At 37.0% G+C, this 22,296-nt stretch overlaps 1 protein-coding gene across 1 annotated transcript in view; it reads left to right on the top strand.

The window, feature by feature from the left end:
* The window catches only part of Col6a5 (collagen type VI alpha 5 chain), a 160,271-nt gene that overhangs the window by 30,596 nt on the left and 107,379 nt on the right, over positions 1-22,296 (top strand). The gene's annotated exons all lie outside the window — the stretch shown is intronic.

Below are 22,296 nucleotides of genomic sequence, written 5' to 3'. Positions count from 1 at the left end.
AACCTGACTTTGTTCTTTTGCAGCTTTTAATATTATTTCCTTATTTTCTGTTAGGCATTTTTATTAATGTGTGTCTTTGGAGAAGTTCTGTTCTGATCAGGTATATTTGGAGTTCTATGTGCCTCCGGTATGTGAATGCCTATCTCATATGAGGAAAACTTCTGTTACTATCTCATTGGAGATGTTCTTAATGCCTTTCACCTGTATGTGCTCTATTCCAGTGACTCTAAGGTTTCTTCTCTTGATACTATCCCAGCATTCTTGTATATTCTGATTGTGATCTCTTTATTTTTTCCCATTTAGTGCATACTGAGTATTTAAGTTCATATACCCTGTCTATAAGGCCTGAAGTTCTACTTTCCATGCAATGTAATCTGGTGGTGATGTTTCCAAGTGAACTTTTAATTTGATTCTTTGTTTTTCATTTCCAGGAATTCTGATTGTTTTCTTTTCATTATCTCTATTTCTTTATTGAAATGGTCTTCATCTCTTATAGTTGCTCTTTTAATTAATTACTTAGATCTTCTTTTAGTTCACTGAACATTTTATAAGCTTTCTCTGAAATTTCTTCCACTTCCATATCTGTGGGATCCTTTGTTGGGGGATTGTGAATTTTGGGGGAGATTTGTTTCCTGGTTTCCTCATGTTTTCAGAGATCTTGGTCTCATGCATCAATTGGGTTGAATTCTCCTTCCTCTTATGTGTGTTCTTTTGCTTGTGGCTATTGTTTTTGTTTGGGGACTTCTTTCTGTTTTTGATATGAGTAGATGTCCAGGAGTCCCTCTCTGATTGTTCCTCCTCGGGGCCTGGTTGTTAGTTTGAGAGTCTTCTTTCCCCAGTTCTATGTTCAAGTATTGTTGAGGTTGAATCATGGTGGGGTGAAATTCACTGTTACTTGGCTGAGTTGTAAGTATTTTTGGCAGGAGGATCTCTGTGCTATGAGTTTGAAGTGTCCCAATCACTTTCACTACCTCTTAGAGGAAAGGGGGAGCCAGGAATAGCACTAATATTATCAATAGATGTACAAAACATCCAATGTCTATTTTGACACTTAAAATACTAATTGTCATCTATATATGAATGATGGGTTCAGCATTTAATATCAGCAACAACAATAAAAATCATAAACTAGAGCAGTCATTAAATAGCAGACATCTACTACTTCATCCACTGTGTTACTAATCACAATATGAAAGGGATAGGAATTATATAAACTATATAATTCTATTATTGGGGTTGCAATTTCTTAAGTGAAGAGAAAATAGGGTAGGAAGACTAGAGAAAGTTTGAAATATATAAAAGTCATCAGAGGAGATGCAGGAGATAGGTAGCAGATTTTTGTTGTAAAGAAGGAGGAATAAAAATTCATGAAAATAATAAACAAAAGAGAAAAGAAGGAATAGAAAAATTTGGCTGTTAGTAGGGAAAGAGTGAAGAAGGGGAAATAAGAGGGTCAAAAGTGGTGCTGAAAGCATACAATGGAGAAAAGATAACCTCTTTAACGAATGGTGCTGGGAAAACTGGAAATCCATATGCAGCAAAATGAATAAAACCCCTATCTCTCACCCTGCACAAAACTCAACTCAAAGTGGATCAAAGACCTAGGAATTAGACCAGAGACCCTGTGCCCAATAGAAGAAAAAGTAGGCCCAAATCTTCATTGTGTCGGCTTGGGATTGACTTCCTTAACAAGACTCCCATAGTGCAAGAAATGAAATAAAGAATCAACAAATAGGATGGATTCAAATTAAAAAGCTTCTTCTCAGCAAAGAAAACAATCAATAACATGAAGAGAGAGCCTGCAGAGTGGGAGAAAATCTTTACTACATGCACTTCAGATAGAGCACTAATCTCCAGGATAAATAAAGAACTCAAAAAACTCAACACCAAAAGTACAAATAATCCAATCAATAAATGGGCTAAGGAACTAAATAGAATCTTCACAGAAGAAAAAATATAATTGATCAACAAACATATGAAAAAATATTCATCATCTCTAGCAATTAGTGAAATGCAAATCAAAACTACTCTAAGATTTAAGAATGGCAATTATCAAAAATAAAAGCAAAAATAAATTTTGGTGAGGATGTGGGGAAAAAGATAAACTCATACATTGCTAGTGGGACTGAAAATTGGTGCAACCACTTTGGAAAACAGTATGAAGATTCCTTAGAAAACTTGGAATGGAACCACCATTTGACCCAGCTATTCCACTCTTCGTTCTACACCCAAAGGACTTAAAATCAGCATACTAAGTGATGCAACCACATCAATGTTTATAGCAGCTCAATTCACAGTAGCTAAACTGTGGAACCAACCTAGATGCCCTTCAATAGATGAATGGATCAAGAAACTGGTATATATCCACAATGTAATATTTCTCAGCCTTAAAGAAGAATAAAATTATGGCATTCGCAGGAAACGGGATGGAGTTGGAGAATATTAAGCTAAGCAAGATAAGCCAATCCTGAAAAACCAATGGCCAAATGTTTTCTCTAATAAGTGGATGCTGATCCATAAATGGTGGGGGCCAAGGAAAGATTAGAGGAACTTTGGATTGGGCATAGGGGAGCGAGGGGAGGGGAGAGGGCATGGGAGTGGGAAAGATGGTGGAATGAGAGGGACATCATTACCCTATGTACATGTATGATTATGAATGGTGTGAATCTACATTGTGTACAGCCAGAGAAATGAAAAGTTTTGCTCCATTTGTGTACAATGAATTGAAATGCATTCTGCTGTCATGTGTAACTAATTAGAACAAATTAAAAAAAAGAGGTACAAAAACCAAGATACCAACCAACTAACATATAATCAAAATAGCTCAAACCCATGTGTAATTATACTCCACCTATGTCAAACCAAGGCTAAATAATAAACAGAAGAAAGCAATTAAAATAAAAGCAAAATAGTAGGAACACACCCATATACATATACGCAGTTTTGCAGAATGGGAAAAAATAAGGATAAAAAAAGAAAAATATTTGAAAAATTAAAAGAAAATAAAAAGAGCAAAAAATGAGTGGATATGAGAAAAAAAAAGAGAAAAGAGAGAGAGAGAGAGAGAGAGAGAGAGAAAGAGAGAGAGAAATCTTAATGAGAAATAAAGGACTTTTCCCCCCTACTGAAGTCATCAAAACTGTTGGCAGGGATGGATTTTCATTCTTTGTATTTATTTTTGGCTCTGTAACCCTTGGGTCAAGGACTGGGGGTTGTTAAGTCCTGTGTCTTTGTGTTCCTCACTTAGCTACTAGGTCTTGTGGCTTGGAGCCAAAGCTGGTTGTAACTCTGAGCTTCCTGTCTCCCAGGACAGGGTAGGAGAGTCTGGGGATTGCTGCCAATTTGGTATTCCTGTAGTGGGAGTGGTGCAGAGTTCTCAACTGAAGTTCTAGTAGTTGGGGTTTAGTCTTGGCTGACCTTTAGAACGCTTGTCGTGGCTGTTTGAGTTTCGATCCATGCCCCCTGTTGCAGGGGAGATGCTGGTTTCTGCTGACTGTTTGGATCTCAGGGGTCTCCTGTAAAATCCACATTTAGGGTGTAGGGACTGAACCTCCACAGGCTTCACACTCACACTGTGGGCGCAAGTGTGAACACTCCTGTTCAGCTTATTGGTGTCTTCCCAATAGCTCTTATGGTGTGCCAGCAACAAATGGAGTTCTCTAATCTTAGTATTTGGAGCTTGGATGCCCCAGGCACGTGTGTGTGTGTGTGTGTGTGTGTGTGTGTGTGTATGTGTCTGTGTGCGCGCATCTATTTTACTCACTCTGGTTCAGGTACACTCTGGAGAGCATAAGGGATGACTGCTGGGTTCATTCCTAATCTGTCTGTTCTCACTGCCAGGCAGCACTTATGAATGGTTCCTGTGCCGCTGACCCCAGTTCCCACCAAACTATCCACCAATGGGCAGAATGGTTTTGATTGGTTTTCATTCAGCCATATCCCCCACTTGACTCTGGGTCTATTAAGATCAGCCTCCCTCTCTATTCCAGTGGTTCTCACCACACTTGTCTCTCTCTGCCTGTGTCCCCCCGCCCCTCAGCTGCCCCAGCAGCCACCACCATCAGCTAAGCTGCCACATCATTAATGTATTATTTCTTATATTATGTTTGAAGTTTTTTTTTTTTAAACAAACAAAAACTTTAAAGACTTTTCGTGTTTCTGTGGTTTCTTTTACTGTCCAGTATTGAATTCCAGTGAGTTTCCTTAGTCACCACCTTGCTGAGGAACAGTTTTCTCACTTTTTAAGTCTGAAGCTAAGGAATGTCTGGTAAGTGCACCCTTCCTCTGATCTGTCATCTTCTCTCCTAGACTAATTTTCTACTCTTTCATAGGTGGGAGTTATAAATGTTATTCATTTTGAAAATTGACAAATTTGGAATTATAAGTTAAAGCCTTTTACTTAAAAATAATTTTACTTTGTTTGGTCCAATAAAAAATTTAATACACATGTGTGTAATCTTCTAAATCACTAACTAATCAGAAGAAATAGAGAAAGAAGAAACAAATGATAAGGTAAAATATTATGAATGGTAGTAAGGAAAATACATGAAATAGAAATAACAGATGTAAACCCAAACATATATTTTATAGCATAAAATAAAAAAAAATTTTAAATCTGTCTTAAAAGAAAAATGAATCACAGATTGAATACAAAAAGATGAATTCATCTGCATACTGTCTATAAGAGATACATCTAAAACAAGAGATTTGATAACAAATTAAAATATTTGTCAGTGATTATCTAAGAGAAAGGAGGTATTATGAAGTTTTATCAGATAATATTAAGGTCAATAAGGAAATATGTTAAATGAGGCATTTGAGGCATAGTGAATGCTTTTTGTTTTTAAACTTTCTTTTTGTATCTTTTTTTTTTTTTTTAACCGAGATTTAATGAGTGCTATTTTTTTGCTATATTTTTACTACTGGGGATTGAATCCAGAGGCACTTTACCACTGAGCTACATCCCCAGACCTTTTAATATTTTTATTTTGAAACAGAGTCTAAGTTACTTAGGCCATCACTAAATTGCTGAGGTTGACCTTGAACTTGCAATCATCCTGCCTCAGTCTCCCAAGCTGTCGGTATTACAGATATGTGCCACCCTGCGCAGCAAGTGCTAAATATTGACCAGGTATGAGTAGAGACTGAGGATACCAATGGGCCAAAAATAGCTGTCTTTTTCTGAGGGAATTTACCATCTAGTCACTGCGCAAACTATAATCAAATATCACATAATAATGGTGAACAATTGATGAACATATCCCACAATGAAGATACAACTGTCATAAACCTTATGAAATAATTAGCATGGTGTAGAAATACGTAAAACAAAAACTACAAGAAATAAAGGAGAACTGATGAAAATATAGAGAAAATACCGATGCACTCATATTAGTCCTCAAGAAACAGGCAAAAATAAACAGATTAATAGTGAACTCTGTGTCATCAGAAGAAAATATATTTTCTTTTCAAGCATCCACTAAACATTTTCCAAACTAAGCATTCTATGTATTAAGTCTCAAGGGAATCCTCAATATATTCTGATAAAGAGAAATATTACGGATCATTTTCTCTCCCCATAATGCATTAAAATAAAAGGTTTTATTATGTTAATAATAAAAACCAGAGCTACACTCCCTGAAAAATAAAACAACCTCAATAAAACAAGAAAATCAAAGCCGAAAATCTCTAGCCACTTGAGAAATTGAAAGCCATCACTGAAGAATATCAGACCTATAATAATTATGAAAATGCTAGTATATGAAAGCCAATGCTGTACTCAGAAAAGCATTGCCTCAAAAAGCTTTCATTATGAAAAAATAAAGTGCAGCAATGAGTGGATTAATGAGTCATTTTTCAATTCAAGAAGTTAAGGGAAAAAGCATGAGGAAGTACTGAAATAAAATCTATCAAATTATGCTGTGTCTATGTGTGAATATACCAAATATGTGTGTGTGTATAATTATAATGAACTAATTAAAATAACAGTTACAATAATAGAAGGGAGATGAGGGGAGGAAGTTGGGGAGGGAGGAGGGGAGGAAAGTCGAAGGTTCTGGGAAATGAAATTATTCAAATTATATTATGTGCATGTACAAGTATGGCATAGTGAATCTCACTATTATGTGTAGTTATAATGCACCAAAAAGAAAGAAGTTAGGGAAAAAACACAAAATGAGCCTAAAGTAGAATGAAGTAAAAAGATTAACATAAAACTGAGAATTAAGACAACAAGAAACAGTGGAATTGATTAACAAATGAAAACATCTTTAGAGAAAATCCACAGTGAAGAGAATATTCTACTGTATTTTGGGAAAGGAGGAAAAAGACATTAGGCACCAGAAATTAGAGATCACCCCAGAGAGTAGAGAAAAATGAAAAAAAAAATCTGACTTTATCAAAAGCAATTTGATACCAGGATGAAATGGAAATGGTAAAAAGAAGTATGAATGATAATTCCAAAATTGAACTAAAGAAGCAACAGAAAAGTGAAGGTGGAGCAAGATGGCGGCTGTGGAAGTTCCTCCTATGATCATCTCCCCAGAGACACACCAAGTTGCATGACTATTCATGCACCAAACTGCCTTTAGCCAGGTTAAAGAAATCTGGTGAGAGACCACAGTGCCTGCTTTTAGTATAACAAAAAGAAAAGAAGTATCAAAGAAGGCAGGAGGGAAGGAGCTGTTAGCATCACCCATTCTTCAACTCCAAGCACCCAGGGTGGAGAGAGATGCCTCTCCCTTGGGGAAAGAGTAGGAATAAAGTCCTGGCCTTAGACTTGAAGCCCAGTTCCAGGCCTGCCATGGTGTTCCCACAAGTGAAGTCCAGTAAAGGGGAAAGCCCCAGTACATACCCCACTAGGGGAAGAGCTTGTGGAACTGTGTTAGGCCAGGTACTGACTGCCTTCACCACCCCTCCAACGTCAGGTGGCAGCGTGGGGAGCAAGACTTCCTCTGCTGGAGAGCTGAGCACAAAAACCAACACAGGGCTTTGTCTTGGAGCTCAGTGCGAGGTCTGCCATGGTGAGACTCCGCACTCAAAGGAAACTGAAAGTGCCTTTTGTAAGTCAGAACTCACAGGTGGAGCCTCTAGACTGGCCCCAGCATTAGGCCTGTGTGTAAGAGAACAGACTCAAGTTTCAGCCTGCATCATTTCCAGTCTTGAAGTGGGCCTGAAGCACACCTGCTGTCCTCCCCAGACTGTGCAGGTCCCTGCATCTGTGAGACAGGGGTGCAGCCCAGCTTAGTGACAGTCTTGGCAGCCAGTAGGCTCTCTACCACTCATTCCTCAACTATAGGCTGCATATCTACCAACAGCTCAGTGCTCAGAGATGGGGCTCTAGAATTGCCTTGGTATCAGACCTCAGAGATCTGCGCTCCTTTGGATGGACTTGTGTTTTAGCCTGCATGACTGCCTGCTGTGGCATGAGCCTCAGTGCACCCCTAGACTGTGCAGGTCCTGTGGCTGTGAGATTTAGGTGCAACCCAGCTTTGTATCAGCCTAGGTGGTCAAGGGACTGTCTTCACCAAGATACCTCAACTTGGGCAGTATACTGTGGTGCAAGTTCCCAGTCACTGGGGCAGGACAGGGTGATAAACACAAGGGTTCTCCCTGGAACTTAGCATTGATCTGGTGAAATGTAATGCTGGGAAGATCCCCACCATTCCCATTCATTCCTGCCTGTGTGGACATAGCTCTAGAACCCAGGGAAAACAGTGTGACCTAGTGGACCCTGGTGCACTGAACATCTGTTACTGCTAGCTTTACCTGTGGTTGGCTGCAGTGGTCTCCGGTCATGAATCTACATCAGCGATTGGCACCCCATGGCAGCTCAATCCTATCCCAGTGTCGCGTTGGTTTGGTGAGCTCTGACACAGCCTGGTGGTTATTGGTGGTCACAGGTATGACATAGGAGCCTGAAGCTAGTCTATCTAACTGTGACTCCTTAGGCACAGTACAGGGCCCCCCAGCATTTTAGGGGACTATGGAATGTTTTAATTTTTTAAAAAATCAAAAAAGAAAGAAAAAGAGGAATCTTTAGGGTCAAAAATGTTTAATTTTTCTCATAACAGAAAAAAGTAATTTTTGGACCTATCAAAGTCTATTAAAATTTTCCCCAAGTTGAAAAACATAAAAATTCTAAGTATCCAAAGTTATATGAAAATAATTTAAAATTTTTTTTATGGTGAGAGGAGCCCATGTGACCAGAGCTCATAAGACCACAGAAGTCATAATGTGGTTCTGTAGTGATGCTTGTTTGTTTACATGCTATTTGTCTTTGGCTGCTTTTAAAGGGCAAAACTGAGTGTATTTATACTGGAGATCATGTGGCCCACAAAAACCTAACCTCGTAGCTTGCTCTCTGTGGAAAACCTTCCCAGCTCTGACTTAGATTGGGTTTTATTTTCAGTTATTTACTTCCATGTAGACCATAAAACTTAAAGAGCTTATTTTTGAATTCTTCATATTTCACGATCTTTCGTAAAATGGGGTATGTCAAACAACAATTCAAAATGTTGAGAGAAGGGAAATCACTTAATAACCAATGTGTGTTAGAGTATCTTCATACCAGATAACACAAAGAATATAAAGAGAATTGAGGGGAAAAAAGATGAAAAAAAAATCTATTCCCATTAACATGCTTTTCCTTGATACCATCTTCAAATGAGTGTCTGCCTAGGGTGGTGTGAATGTCATACGGTGGCCTCAGGAACAATGCAGCAGGTGACAATGTTGAGAATCCAGTTCCTCTTCTCTAATGCCAATTTCAAATAATTTTGTTACTGAAGTTTTAATAAGGTGATAATAGTTGACAAGTATGGATAAAATTTCAGATTCATTCTTGAAGCTCTCAAATTCGTAGTATGGTAGGATGGGGATATTTAACCTAGGTCTTCATTTTGACCATATATTTATTTTAAGATTCAGACAGTTGGCACTCAGTTCATGTGGATTAGGGTTGCTATAACCTCCCTTAACTTTCTGTGCCAGCATGGTACCTTTATTTGTTATAATCAGTAACAAATTTGTGCATCATTATCATCCAAAGTCCATAGGTTACATTAGGGTTCCCTCTTGGTGGTGTACTTTGTAAGAGTTTTGACAAATACATAATGACCTGTATCCATTTTTGCAGTATCATACAGAATAGTTTCAGTGCTTTGAAAATCCTGTATATTCTACCTATTCATCCCTCCCTACCGCCTAACTAACTCCTGGTAATTACTGATTTTTTTTTTTTTTTTTCACAAATGGGATCTCCCCTGTGTTTTCCCAGGGCTGATCTTGAAATCCTGACATCCAGCCACCCGCCCTCCTCAGTCTCCCCACTAGCTGGAACTGTAGGTGTGTACCACCAGGCCTGGCTTCATCTCTTACTGTAGTTTTGCTTTTTGCAGAAGGTCATACTCTTTGAATCATGTGCTATGTAGCCTTTTTAGATTGGCTTCTTTCGCTTGGTATGGTACAGTTAGGGTTTCTCCTGTCTTTTCCTGGTCGGATAACCCATTTCTTTTTGGCTCTGCATAACATTCCATTGTCTGGATATACTATTCTTTCTTTATCCTTTTCATACTGAAGGGCATTTTGGTTGCCTCCAAGTCTTGGCAATTGTGAATAAGCTACAATAAACATCTATATTCAAGCTTTTGTGTGGACACAAGTTTTCAACTTATTTGGATAAATACCAAAGAGTGCAATTGCTGGATTGTGTGGTAGGAATATGTTTAGTTTTGTGAGAAACCTCCAAATTGTCTCCCAAAGTGGCTGTGCTGTTTTGCATTCACACTAGCAGTGAGTGACAGTTCCCGTCACTCCATGTCCTTGCCAGCTTTTGGGGTTTTCACCATTTCAGTGTTTAGTGCTCTCTTGCTGCTTTAGTTTGCAATTCCCTAATGACATATTGTGGAACACCTTTTCATATGCTTATTTGCTGTCTGTATAGCTTTTTTGGTGAGATGTCTGTCCAGGTATTTTGCCCATTTTAAAATCAGATTGTAAATTATCTTATTGTTGAGTTTTAAGAGTTAAAATGGTCCTTTATCAGGACCATGTGTCTTGCAAACACATTTTTTCTCAGACTGTGACTTGTCTGCTCATTTTTTTGGTAAGTTCTTTTGCAGAGCAGAAGCTTTCAATTTTAATGAAGTTCAGTGTATCAGTTATTTCTTTCCTGTGTTTTGTCTTGGAGTTTAATCTAAAAGTCATTGCCAAACTCAAGATATCTAGATTTTTTCTCTTGTGTTATCTCCTAAGAGGTTTTTTTTTTTTTTTTTTTTTTTTTTTTTTTTTTTTGTATAGCTCTCACTTTACATTTAGGTCTGTGATTCATTCTGAGATAATTTTTGTGAAAGGTGTAAGGTTTGTGCCTAGATTTTTTTTTTTTTTTTTTGGCATGTGGATGTCCACTTGTTCCATCATCATTTGTTGAAAAAAATGATCTTTCTCCCCATTTTATTGCCTTTGCTTCTTGTCAAATATTAGTTCATTTCATCTATGTGGGTATTATTTCTGGGCTTTTTATATTTTCCATTGATCTATTTATCTGTTCTTTAGGTGATACATTGCTGTAGCTTTATTAAAAATCTTGAAGTATGGTAGTGTCAATTCTATAGCTTTGTTATTCAAAGTTTATTTTGCTTTTCAGGATCTTTTGCCTTTTTTTAAATTTTTAAAAATTTATTTTATTTTATTTTTGTGGTACTGGGGTTCAAACCCAGGGCCTTGTGCACACAAGGCAAGCACTCTACCAACTGAGCTATCTTCCCAGGCCTATTTTAATTTATTTTTATTGTAAACAAATGGGATACATGTTGTTTCTGTTTGTACATGGAGTAACAGCATACCATTTGTGTAATCATACATTTACATAGGGTAATGATGTTTGGTTCATTCTGTTATTTTTTCCTTCCCCCACCCCTACCACCCCTCTTTTCCCTCTATACAGTCCCTCCTACCTCCATTCTTGCCCCCCTCCCACCCTCCATTATGTGTCATCATCCGCTTATCAGTGAGATCATTCGTCCTTTAGTTTTTTGAGATTGGCTTATCTCACTTAGCATGATATTCTCCAATTTCATCCATTTGCCTGCAAATGCCATAATTTTATCATTCTTTATAACTGAGTAATATTCCATTATATATATATACCACAGTTTCTTTATCCATTCATCAATTGAAGGACATCTAGGTTGGTTCCACACTCTGGCTATTTTGAATTGAGCAGCTATGAACATTGATGTGACTGTATCTCTGTAGTATGCTGATTTTAAGTCCTTTGGGTATAGGCCGAGGAGTGGGATAGCTGGGTCAAATGGTGGGTCCATTCCAAGTTTTCTAAGGAATCTCTACACTGCTTTCCAGAGCGACTGCACTAATTTGCAGCCCTACCAGCAATGTATGAGTGTATCTTTTTCCCACATCCTCTCCAACACCTATTGTTGCTTGTGTTCTTGATAGTCGCCATTCTAATTGGGGTGAGATGGAATCTTAGTGTGGTTTTGATTTGCATTTCTCTTATTACTAAAGATGGTGAACATTTTTTCATATGTTTGTTGATTGCTTGTAGATCTTCTTCTGTGAAGTGTCTGTTCATTTCCTCAGCCCATTTGTTGATTGGGTTATTTGTATTCTTGGTGTAGAGATTTTTGAGTTCTTTATATATTCTGGAAATTAGTGCTCTATCTGAAGTATGAGTGACAAAGATATTCTCCCACTCTGTAGGCTCTCTCTTTGCATTGCTGATAGTTTCCTTTGCTGAGAGAAAGCTATTTAGTTTGAATCTATCCCAGTTATTGATTTTTGCTTTTATTTCTTGTGCTATGTGAGTCCTGTTAAGGAAGTCTGATCCTAAGCCAACAAGTTGAAGATTTGGACCTCCTTTTTCTTCTATAAGATGCAGGGTCTCTGGTCTGATTTCAAGGTCCTTGATCTATTTTGAGTTGATTTTTGTGCAGGGTGAGAGATATGGGTTTAGTTTCATTCTGTTGCATATGGATTTCCATTTTACCCAGCACCATTTGTTGAAGAGGCTATCTTTTCTCCATTGCATATTTTTGGCACCTTTGTCTAGTATTAGAAAATTGTATTTCTTTGGGTTTGTGTCCATGTCCTCTATTCTGTACCATTGATCTACCTGTCTATTTTGGTGCCAATACCATGCTGTTTTTGTTACTGTTGCTTTGTAGTAGAGTTGAAGTTCTAGTATTGCGATACCCCCTGTTTCATTCTTCCTGCTAAGGATTTCTTTAGCTATTCTGGGTTCCTTATTCTTCCAGATGAATTTCATGATTGCTTGCTCTATTTCTGTAAGGTACATCATTGGGATTTTAATTGGAATTGCATTGAATCTGTATAGCACTTTTGGTATGGCCATTTTGACAATATTAATTCTGCCTATCCAAGAACATGGGAGATCTTTCCATCTTCTGAGGTCTTCCTCAATTTCTTTCTTCAATGTTTTGTAGTTTTCATTGTAGAGATCTTTTACCTCTTTGGTTAGATTGATTCCCAAGGATTTTTTTTTTTTTTTGAGGCTATTGCAAATGGAGTTGTTTTCCTCATTTCCCTTTCAGCTGTTCCGTCGCTTGCGTATAAAAATGCTTTAGATTTATGCGTGTTGATTTTATAGCCTACTATTTTGGTGAATTCATTGATGAGGTCTAGAAGTTTTATGGAGGAGTTTTTTGGATCCTCTAAATATAGAATCATGTCATCAGCAAATAGTAACAGCTTAAGTTCCTCTTTTCCTATTCGTATCCCTTTAATTTCTTTGGTCTGCCTAATTGCTCTGGCTAGAGTTTTGAGGACAATGTTGAATAGAAGTGGTGAAAGAGGACATCCCTGTCTTGTTCCCATTTTTAAAGGGAATGATTTCAGTTTTTCTCCATTAAGAATGATGTTGGCCATGGGCTTAGCATAAATAGCCTTTACAATGTTCAGGTATGTTCCTACTATCCCTATTTTTTCTAGTGTTTTGAGCATGAAGGGGTGTTGTATTTTGTCGAATGCTTTTTCTGCGTCAATTGAAATAACCATATGATTCTTGTCCTTAAGTCTATTGACATGATGGATTACGTTTATTGATTTAAAGATGTTAAAACATCCTTGCATTCCAGGGATGAACCCCACTTGATCGTGGTGCACAATTTTCTTAATATGTTTTTGGATACGGTTTGCCAATATTTTGTTAAGGATCTTTGCATCTATATTCATCAAGGATATTGGTCTAAAATTTTCTTTCTTTGATGTGTCTTTTCCTGGTTTGAGTATGAGGGTGATATTAGCTTCATAGAATGAGTTCGGTAGGGTACCCTCCTTTTCTATTTCCTGGAATACTTTGAGAAGTATTGGAATGAGTTCTTCTTTGAAGGTGTTGTAGAACTCGGCTGAGAATCCGTCTGGTTCTGGGCTTTTCTTGGATGGTAGGTTTTTAATGGCTTCTTCTATTTCATTGCTTAATATTGATCTGTTTAAATTGTGTATGTCCTCCTGGTTCAGTTTGGGAGGAGCATATGGCTCTAGAAATTTGTCAATGTCTTTGGTAGTTTCTATTTCATTGGAATACAGATTTTCAAAGTAGCTTCTCATTATGTTCTGTATCTCAGTGGTGTCTGTCATGATATTTCCTTTTTCATCATGAATTTTAGTAATTTGAGTTTTCTCTCTCCTTCTCTTTGTTAGTGTGGCTAAGGGTTTGTCTATTTTGTTTACTTTTTCAAAGAACCAACTTTTTGTTTTGTCAATTTTTGGAATTGTTTCTTTTGTTTCAATTTCATTGATTTCAGCTCTGATTTTAATTATTTCCTGTCTTCTACTACTTTTGCTGTTATTCTGTTCTTCTTTTTCTAGGACTTTGAGATGTAATGTTAGGTCATTTAGTTGTTGACTTTTCATTCTTTTCTGGAATATGCTCCATGCAATGAATTTTCCTCTTAGTACCGCTTTCATAGTGTCCCAGAGATTTTGATATGTTGTGTCGTCCTTCTCATTGACCTCTAAGAATTTTTTTATCTCCTCTGTGATGTTTTTTGTTATCCATGTTTCATTCAATAGCATATTATTTAGTCTCTAGGTGTTAGAGTAATTTCTGTTTTTTATTTTGTCATTGATTTCTACTCTCAGTCCATAATGCTCTGATAGAACACAAGGCAGTATCTTTATTTTTTTGCATTTCCTAAGGGCTGCTTTGTGGCATAACATATGGTCTATTTTTGAGAAGGTTCCATATGCTGCTGAGAAGAAAGTGAATCCGCTTGTTGATGGATGGAATATTCTATATATGTCTATTAAGTCTGGATTATTGATTATGTTATTGAGTTCTATGGTTCCTTTGGTTGGTTTTTGTTTGGAAGATCAATCTAGTGGTGACAGCGGTGCATTAAAGTCACCCAGAATTATTGTGTTGTGGTCTATGTGATTCCTGAAATTGAGAAAGATTTGTTTGATGTACAGGGATGCACCATTGTTTGGGGCATAAATATTTACTATTGTTATGTCTTCCTGATTTGTGGTTCCCTTAAGCAGTATGAAATGTCCTTCTTTATCCCTTGTGACTAACTTTGGCTTGAAGTGCACTTTATCTGATATAAGGATGGAAACCCCCACTTTTTTACTGAGTCCATGCGCGTGGTAGGTTTTTTCCCATCCTTTCACCTTTAGTCTGTGGATGTCTTTTTCTATGAGATGAGTCTCTTGCAGGCAGCATATTGTTGGGTCTTTCTTTTAATCCATTCTGCCAGTCCGTGTCTTTTGATTGATGAGTTTAGGCCATTAACGTTCTGAGTTATTATTGAGATATGATTTGTATTCCCAGTCATTTGGCTTATTTTTGGTTTTTAAGTTGGCTTGGTTTCTCCTTTGAGTGGTTTTTCTCTAAGGTAGTGCCTCCCTTTGCTGACCTACATTGTTGTTTTTCATTTTCTCCTCATGGAATATTTTGTTGAGAACATTCTGTAGCACAGGCTTTCTATTTGTAAATTCTTTAAACTTTTTTTATCATGGAAGGATTTTATTTCATCTTCAAATCTGAAGGTTAGTTTTGCTGGGTATAGGATTCTTGGTTGGCAACCATGTCTGGGTTGAGAAGTCTGCTGCTATCCTTATTGGTTTCCCCTTATATGTAATCTGATGCTTTTCTCTGGCGGCCTTCAAAATCCTATCTTTATTTTGAATGTTAGGCATTTTCATATAATGTGCCTTGGTGTGGATCTGTTGTGATTTCGTGCATTTGGTGTTCTGAAAGCCTCCTGTATTTGATTTTCCATTTCATTCTTCAGGTTTGGGAAATTTTCTGATATTATTTCATTGAATAGGCTGTTCATTCCTTTGGTTTGTATCTCTGTGCCTTCCTCAATCCCAATAATTCTTAAATTTGGTGTTTTCATGATGTCCCATAGTTCTTGGAGATTCTGTTCATGATTTTTTACCGTCTTCTCTGTTTGGGCAACTTTATTTTCAAGATTAAATATTTTGTGTTCATTGTCTGAGGTTCTGTCTTCCAAGTGGTCTAGTCTTTTGGTGATGCTTTCCATTGAGTTTTTTATTTGGTTTATTGTTTCCTTCATTTCAAGGATTTCTGTTTGGTTTTTTTTTTTTTTTTTTGAGAATCTCTATCTCTTTGTTGAAATGATCTTTTGCTTCCTGCAGTTGCTCTTTCAGCTTATTGGTATTATCATTCATTGCCTGCATTTGCTCTCTTATCTCATCCTTTGCTTCATGAATCATCTTAATCATGTATAATCTGAAGTCCTTTCTGACATTTCTTCTACCATACTGTCATTGGATTTTATTAATATAGAATCTAGATTTGTTTGGATCATTTTCTTCCCTTGTTTTTCATGTTGTTCATGTATCTTCCCCTCTAGCAGTGAAGATCTGGGGTATTGCAGATTTCCCCCTATAGGCTTATAGTGGCCCTATAGCTTTCCAAAACCCTTTCTTTAAGGGGAGATCAATATTAGCAGTGCCCAATTCAGACACTATGGAATCCTAGACCAAATAGCCCCATGAGGACAATAATAAAATTGTCTTAATAAACAGAATGAGTTCAAATATTATCTTCAGTTAAAAAACAGATTTGCAATAAGGTCTTCAGTTTCTAATGGAGGACAAAGAGGATGCAGAGGGATGTAGAATGTAGCTGTTAATGGGATAAAAAAGAATATACAGAAGTTCTAGGTAATAGAAAAGGTGAGAGTGTAATCAAAAGAAATTGGATGTTAGCATTCAAAAAAGGGAGAAAGAGACTCTGAGGGAACAGGTAAACAAAAGGAAAAGAGAGCAAGAAAAGTAAAGAAATAAAAACTTAAAATTTTTCAATAAGGAGAAAAAAGAAAATCTACAGTATAATAGTCATATAGTAATGAAACCTCCCAGTGTTCAGTAGCCTGCAGCCTGAGAGGTACCTGACAATGAGCTTCAAGTCTCCAGCAGGCGTTTCAGGATTGAATTTGCCCCACCTAAAGATCGGAGCTATGGTTTCCAGGATTATCCAAGATGGCTCTCTGGCTTCCAAATATGTTGGCAAATGGGGAGCTGTAGTTCAGGGTGTGGACATGGTCAGCTGGAGGTCCTGGAGGCGGGGTGTGGTTGGTCAGGCAGGGGTCCTGGAGGCCGGGCGTGTGTGGTGTGGTTGCGGGATCCTGGAGGCCGGGTGCAGTCGGTCTGGGGTCCCAGTGATAGAATGCAGTCAGTTGGTCTGGGGGTCCTGGTGGCAGGGAGCAGTCAGTCGATGTGAGGGCCCCAGAGGCAGGGAGTGATCAGTCAGGCTGAGGGATCCTGGAGACAGTGCTCAGTCAGTCCAGCCAGGGGTCCTATGGGGTCTGGTTGTTGTCTCAAAATGGTGGCAACCACGGGTAATCAAACCTGCAGGTACCATAACAGTGAACTTCCAGGCAACAGCAGGCAGCTGGTGCTCCACTGGTGGTTGACTATCAGCTTGCTGACTGTTGTCGGATGATCTGGAGGTGAACCTCGTGCGTCCGGTGATGGATAGGTGTAAGGCAGGCAATGGACAAGTGAGAGGCAGGGAAATGGCAGATGATAGGTGCCTGACAGTGAGCAATCTGCACTCAAAAAAGGTGTCGATATGCTGGCAGACTGCAGGTGATCACAGCAGACAAATGAGGTAAACAGCAGGGGATCGATAAGCAGCAAAAACTGTCTCACCAAGAAACAGATATCCTCTGCTTGAAACCGGAGTTACAGAGTGACAAGGAACACAGCCTCCTTCTAGTCCGCCCCTTTTGCCTCTTTATATAAACTTTAGAGTACATTTATCAATATAGAAATTTGCTAATTTTGATTGAGATTACATTGAATCTATAGATCAAGTAGGGAAGAACTGGCGTATTGACAACATGGAGTCATCCTATCCATGAACATGGAATACCTATCTATTTAGTTCTTTGATTTCATCATCATAGTTTTGTAATTTTCCATATATAGATTTTATACATGTTTTGTTGAATTCATACCTAATTATTTTTAATGAGTGAAAATATAAATAATCTATGTTTTTAATTTCAAATTTCAGTTTTTCATTATTAAAATATAGGGCAGTGACTGCATTTTGTATGTTAAATTTGTATTATGTGCCCTTGCTATAATTGTTTATTAGTTCTGGGAGTTTAGTTGTCATTTTTGATTCTCTGGGATTTTCTAAAATCATGTCATCTGTGAACAAAGATAATTTTATTTCCTCCTTCCTAAGCTGTATACACTTTATTTCCTTTATTTAGCTCATTGCATTAGCTAGAACATTTTAACATCATTATTGAATAGAAGGGATGAGAAGGGACATCTTTGTTATCTTTGTTCTGTTCCTTAGGAGGAAATCTTCTAGTGTTTTCAACAGTTAAGTAGAATATGAACTGTTTTTCTTTTTCTTTCTTTTTTTTTTTTTTTAATTCTCTTTCTCTCTTTTCTTTTTGTGGTGTTGGGGTTTGAACCTAGGGCTTCATGTGTGCTAAGTGAGTGCTCTTCCACTGGGCTACAACTTCAGCCCTGCTTTTTATTTTATTTTATTTTTGGTACCAGAGATTGAACCCAGTGTGCTTAACCACTGATCCACATTCCCAGATATTTTTTGTATTTTATTTAAAGACAGGGTCTTACTGAGTTCCTTTAGGACTTCACTAAGTTGCTGAGGCTGGCTTTGGATTCACAATCCTCCTGCCTTAGTCTCCTGAGCTGCTGGGATTACAGGTGTGCTATTTTTTATCTTTTGATAGGCATTGTTTATCAGGTTGAGAAAGTTCCTCTTTGTTTTCTGAGAATTTTTATTATTAATGGAATTTTATTTTTGTCAAATGCTTTTGCTATCTCTATTGATATGTTCATGTGACTTTTTTTTAACCTGTTGAGGTGATGGATTATGTAAATTGATTTTTGAATGTTAAACCAATCTTGCATACCTGAAATAAATTCCACTTAGTCATGATGTATAACTGTTTTTAATGCATTTTGGGATATGATTTGTTAATTTACTTTGAAGATTTTTGTATCTATGTACATGAAAGATATTAACCTGTAATTTTCTTTTCTTGTAATATCTTTGTATGGTGTTGGCAATAGGGTAATGCCAGTCTCATAAAATGAGTAAGGAAGTAATCTCTCTGAGGCTATCTCCTGAAAAAGAGAGGGAGGAATTGGTATAATTTCCTCCATATATGTTTGGTAGAAACCCCCACCTCCAGTGAACCTATGTGAGCATGGTGTTTTCTGATTTGCAAGATTATATGCTAGCTCAATTTCTTCTTTTTTGAGTTTTTGCAGACAATGTATTTCAAGGAATTGGTCTTTTACCTGGTTTGTTAAATTTGTGGATATAGAACTGTTCATATTATTATTATTATTATTAATATTATTATTAATTATTATTATTATTATTAATCTCCATTAGCCCTGTAATGATATTCTCTCTTTCATTTCTTACATTATTAGTAATTTGTGTCCTTGCTCTCTCTTTTTTCTTAGTCTGACTAGGGGATAATCAATGTTATTGATCTTTTCAAAAGACTAGCTTTGAGTTCATTGATTTTAAATTTTGACTTTTTTCTTTCATTTATAGTTTCATTGATCTTTGTTCTTACTTTTAAAAGAATTGAATTTGTTCTAATTAGTTATACATGACAATAGAATGCATTTTGACACATTGTACACAAATGGAGCACAACTTCTTCCTCTGGCTGAACATGGTGCAGAGTCACACTGGTAGTGTAATCATACATGTATATATGGTAATAATGTCAATCTCATTCCTCCATTCTTCCCATCCCCACACCCCCTCTCTTCCCCTCACTCCCCTCTGCCCAGTCCAAAGTTCCTCCATTCTTTCCTACCCCTTCCCCCCATTATGAATTGGCATCCACTTATCAGAGAAAACATTTGGCCTTTGGTTTTTTGGGATTGGCTTATTTCACTTAGCATGATATTCTCGAGCTCCATCCATTTACCTGCAAATGCCATAATTTCATTCTTTTTTAAGCCTGAGTAATATTCCATTGTGTGTATGTACCACATTTTCTTTATCTGTTCATCTATTGAAGGTTCCATAGTTTAGTTATTGTGAATTGAGCTGGTATACACATTGATATGACTGTATTACTGTAATGTGCTGATTTTAATTCATTTGGGTGTAAACCAATGAGTGGGTTAAGTGGGCCAAATGATGGTTCTATTCCAAGTTTTTTGAGGAATCTCCATACTGCCATCCATTGTGGTTGCACCAATCTGCAGTTCCACCAGCAATGTATGAGTGTACCTTTTCCCCCACATCCTTGCCAACATTTATTGTTGCTTATATTCTTGATAATTCTCATTCTGACTAAAGTGAAATGAAATCTTAGAGTAGTTTTGATTTGCATTTCTATAATTGCTAGAGATGATGAACATTTTTTCATTTATTTGTTGATCAATTGTATTTCTTCTTCTGTGAAGTGTCTGTTCAGTTTCTTAGCCCATTTATTGATTGGGTTATTTGTTTTTTTGGTATTAAGTATTCTGATTTCTTTATATATCCTGGAGATTAATGCTCTATCTAAGGTGAGTGTGGTAAAGATTTTTCTCCCACTCTGTAGGCTCTCTTTACACATTGATTGTTTCCTTTGGAAGCACACTATTTTAATACTAATAAATGCTGACTAGGATATTGCAAAAAAGGTATACTCACTCATTATTGTTAGGACTTTAAATTAGTATAACTACTCTGAAAGAAGTACTGAGTTTCCCCCCAAAATTAAGACTGGAACCACCTTATGACTCAGCTGTCCCACTCCTTGTGATTTATCCAAAAGAACTAAAATCAGCATACTATAGCAACACAACCACCTCAGTGTTATAGCAGTACAATTCACAATAACCAAATAATGGAATCAGCCCAGATGCCTGTCAATAGATAGATAGATTAAGAAAATATGGTATATATACACAAAGGAGTTTTACTCAGCCACAAAGAAGAATAAAATTATGGCATTTGCTGGTAAGTGGACAGAAGTGGGGAGCATCATGCTAAGTGAAATAATGAGACTCAGAAAATCAAGGGTTGAATGTTTTCTTTCTTATTAAGAAGCTATAGAAAAGTAAGGGGAAAACGAGGGAGGACTGGATTGGCTATTGTAAAGATAAAGGGAGGATTAGTGGAGTAGAAGAAGGAGATTGAGAGGGAGGGAGGAGGGACAAGAAAGGGGAGGAAATGGGGAATGAATTTAACCAAATCACATTATGTAAATATACCACAGGGAATTTCACCTTTACCTGTCTGTAGAAAGCACCAATCCAGAAAAAAACAAATAAGCAGAAAGAAGATTAGTAGAGGAGGGAGAATAGGGGGAGGGAGGAGAGGAGGGAGGGTGGAGAACAGGGTCCGAAATGAAATAAGTAAAATTCCATGCACGTTTTGATTTTGTCAAAATGAACTATAATGATCTAATAAAAAAGTACATTGTTTAAGCTCTACATATTTTGGAATGTTCCCATTCTCTGTTATTGACTTCTGATTTTATTCCATTGTGGCCCAAGAGCAGACATCATGTTTTTCTATTTCTTTTTGTATTTGTTAAGTTGTGTTTTATGACCCAGAATTTGGCCTGTTTTGGTAAATGTTCCCTGTGAGCTGGAGAAGAAGTGTATCCCTCTATTCTTGGATGAAGTAGTCTATCGATGTCCATTTTTTCCATGATTGATGATATTCTTGTTCAGTTATGGCCTCTTGATTTCTGTCTGCTGAATCTGTCCATTTCTGATACAGGGGTGTTGAAACTCCAGCTGTAATAGTGAATCCATGTATTTTTTCTTGAAGTTCTGTCAGTATTTGTCTCAAACAGTTTGATACTTTTGTTAGGCATTTACTTTGTAAGGACTGACCCTTTTATCATCTTATCGTGCCCTTCTTTATCCCTGATAACTCTCCTTGTTTTGAAGTCTGCCCAGCCTGAGATTGCTACCTCTGCTTTCTTTTGATTAGCATTAGCATGGTGTATCTTTATCCATTTACTTTTTTTTTTTTCATAGTAGGAAACTTTTATTCTTTAAAAACAACTGTTTTAAGAAAAATGAATCAAAATTGTACTTTTGGTAATCACACTGGCCATTATCAGAATAGGACATGCTGTTAGGAGGAAAATTTTTCCTGAGATTCCTCATTGGATAATACCCCTCTATACTATGACAACGTGAACGATACACAAGAGCATGTTCTAGAGAGCAAGACGATTCTCAAATGGAGAAGAGCCTTGGCTTGCTCAGAACACTTTTATTTGTTGCAACAGATGATTAAATAATTTGATTATAATTTTTCAGAGCTTATAAAGGTTAACCACCTAATCATGGCAGAGCTCTTCAGACCAGTATTAATAATCACCAGAAAAAGGCACTTTTAAAAAACATTTGACAAGGAGCCAACACCAGTGCAATGAGAACTGGTCTAAGTCCTGCCCAAAATTTTATCATAGTTCAAATAAATAGTATGTTCTCTTTGTGAGTGTATATTATATAGGTAGTAATTCTGTGTGTATATACATATATATACGAACACCTAGACACCCATATACGTGTGTGTGCATGTGTATATATGTGTATACCATCACCTATACATACATATATATGTGTGTGCACAAGTGTGCATATATATACATGCATGCATGTTGTATAATCCTTAGGTCTCTGGGAAAAACAATTATTTTAACTAAGCATCATATAAAAATTCTAGTCATTTTATTTGGAACAGAGAATAAAAGGATTGGCAAATTAATGCCAAAAAGTACCTACTAAACTTTTCTAATGTACCAAGAAAAAAAA

This window comes from Sciurus carolinensis, chromosome 9 (genome assembly GCF_902686445.1).
Source record: "Sciurus carolinensis chromosome 9, mSciCar1.2, whole genome shotgun sequence".
In the NCBI taxonomy this organism is placed as follows: domain Eukaryota; kingdom Metazoa; phylum Chordata; class Mammalia; order Rodentia; family Sciuridae; genus Sciurus; species Sciurus carolinensis.
This window is presented reverse-complemented; position numbering and strand designations above follow the sequence as displayed.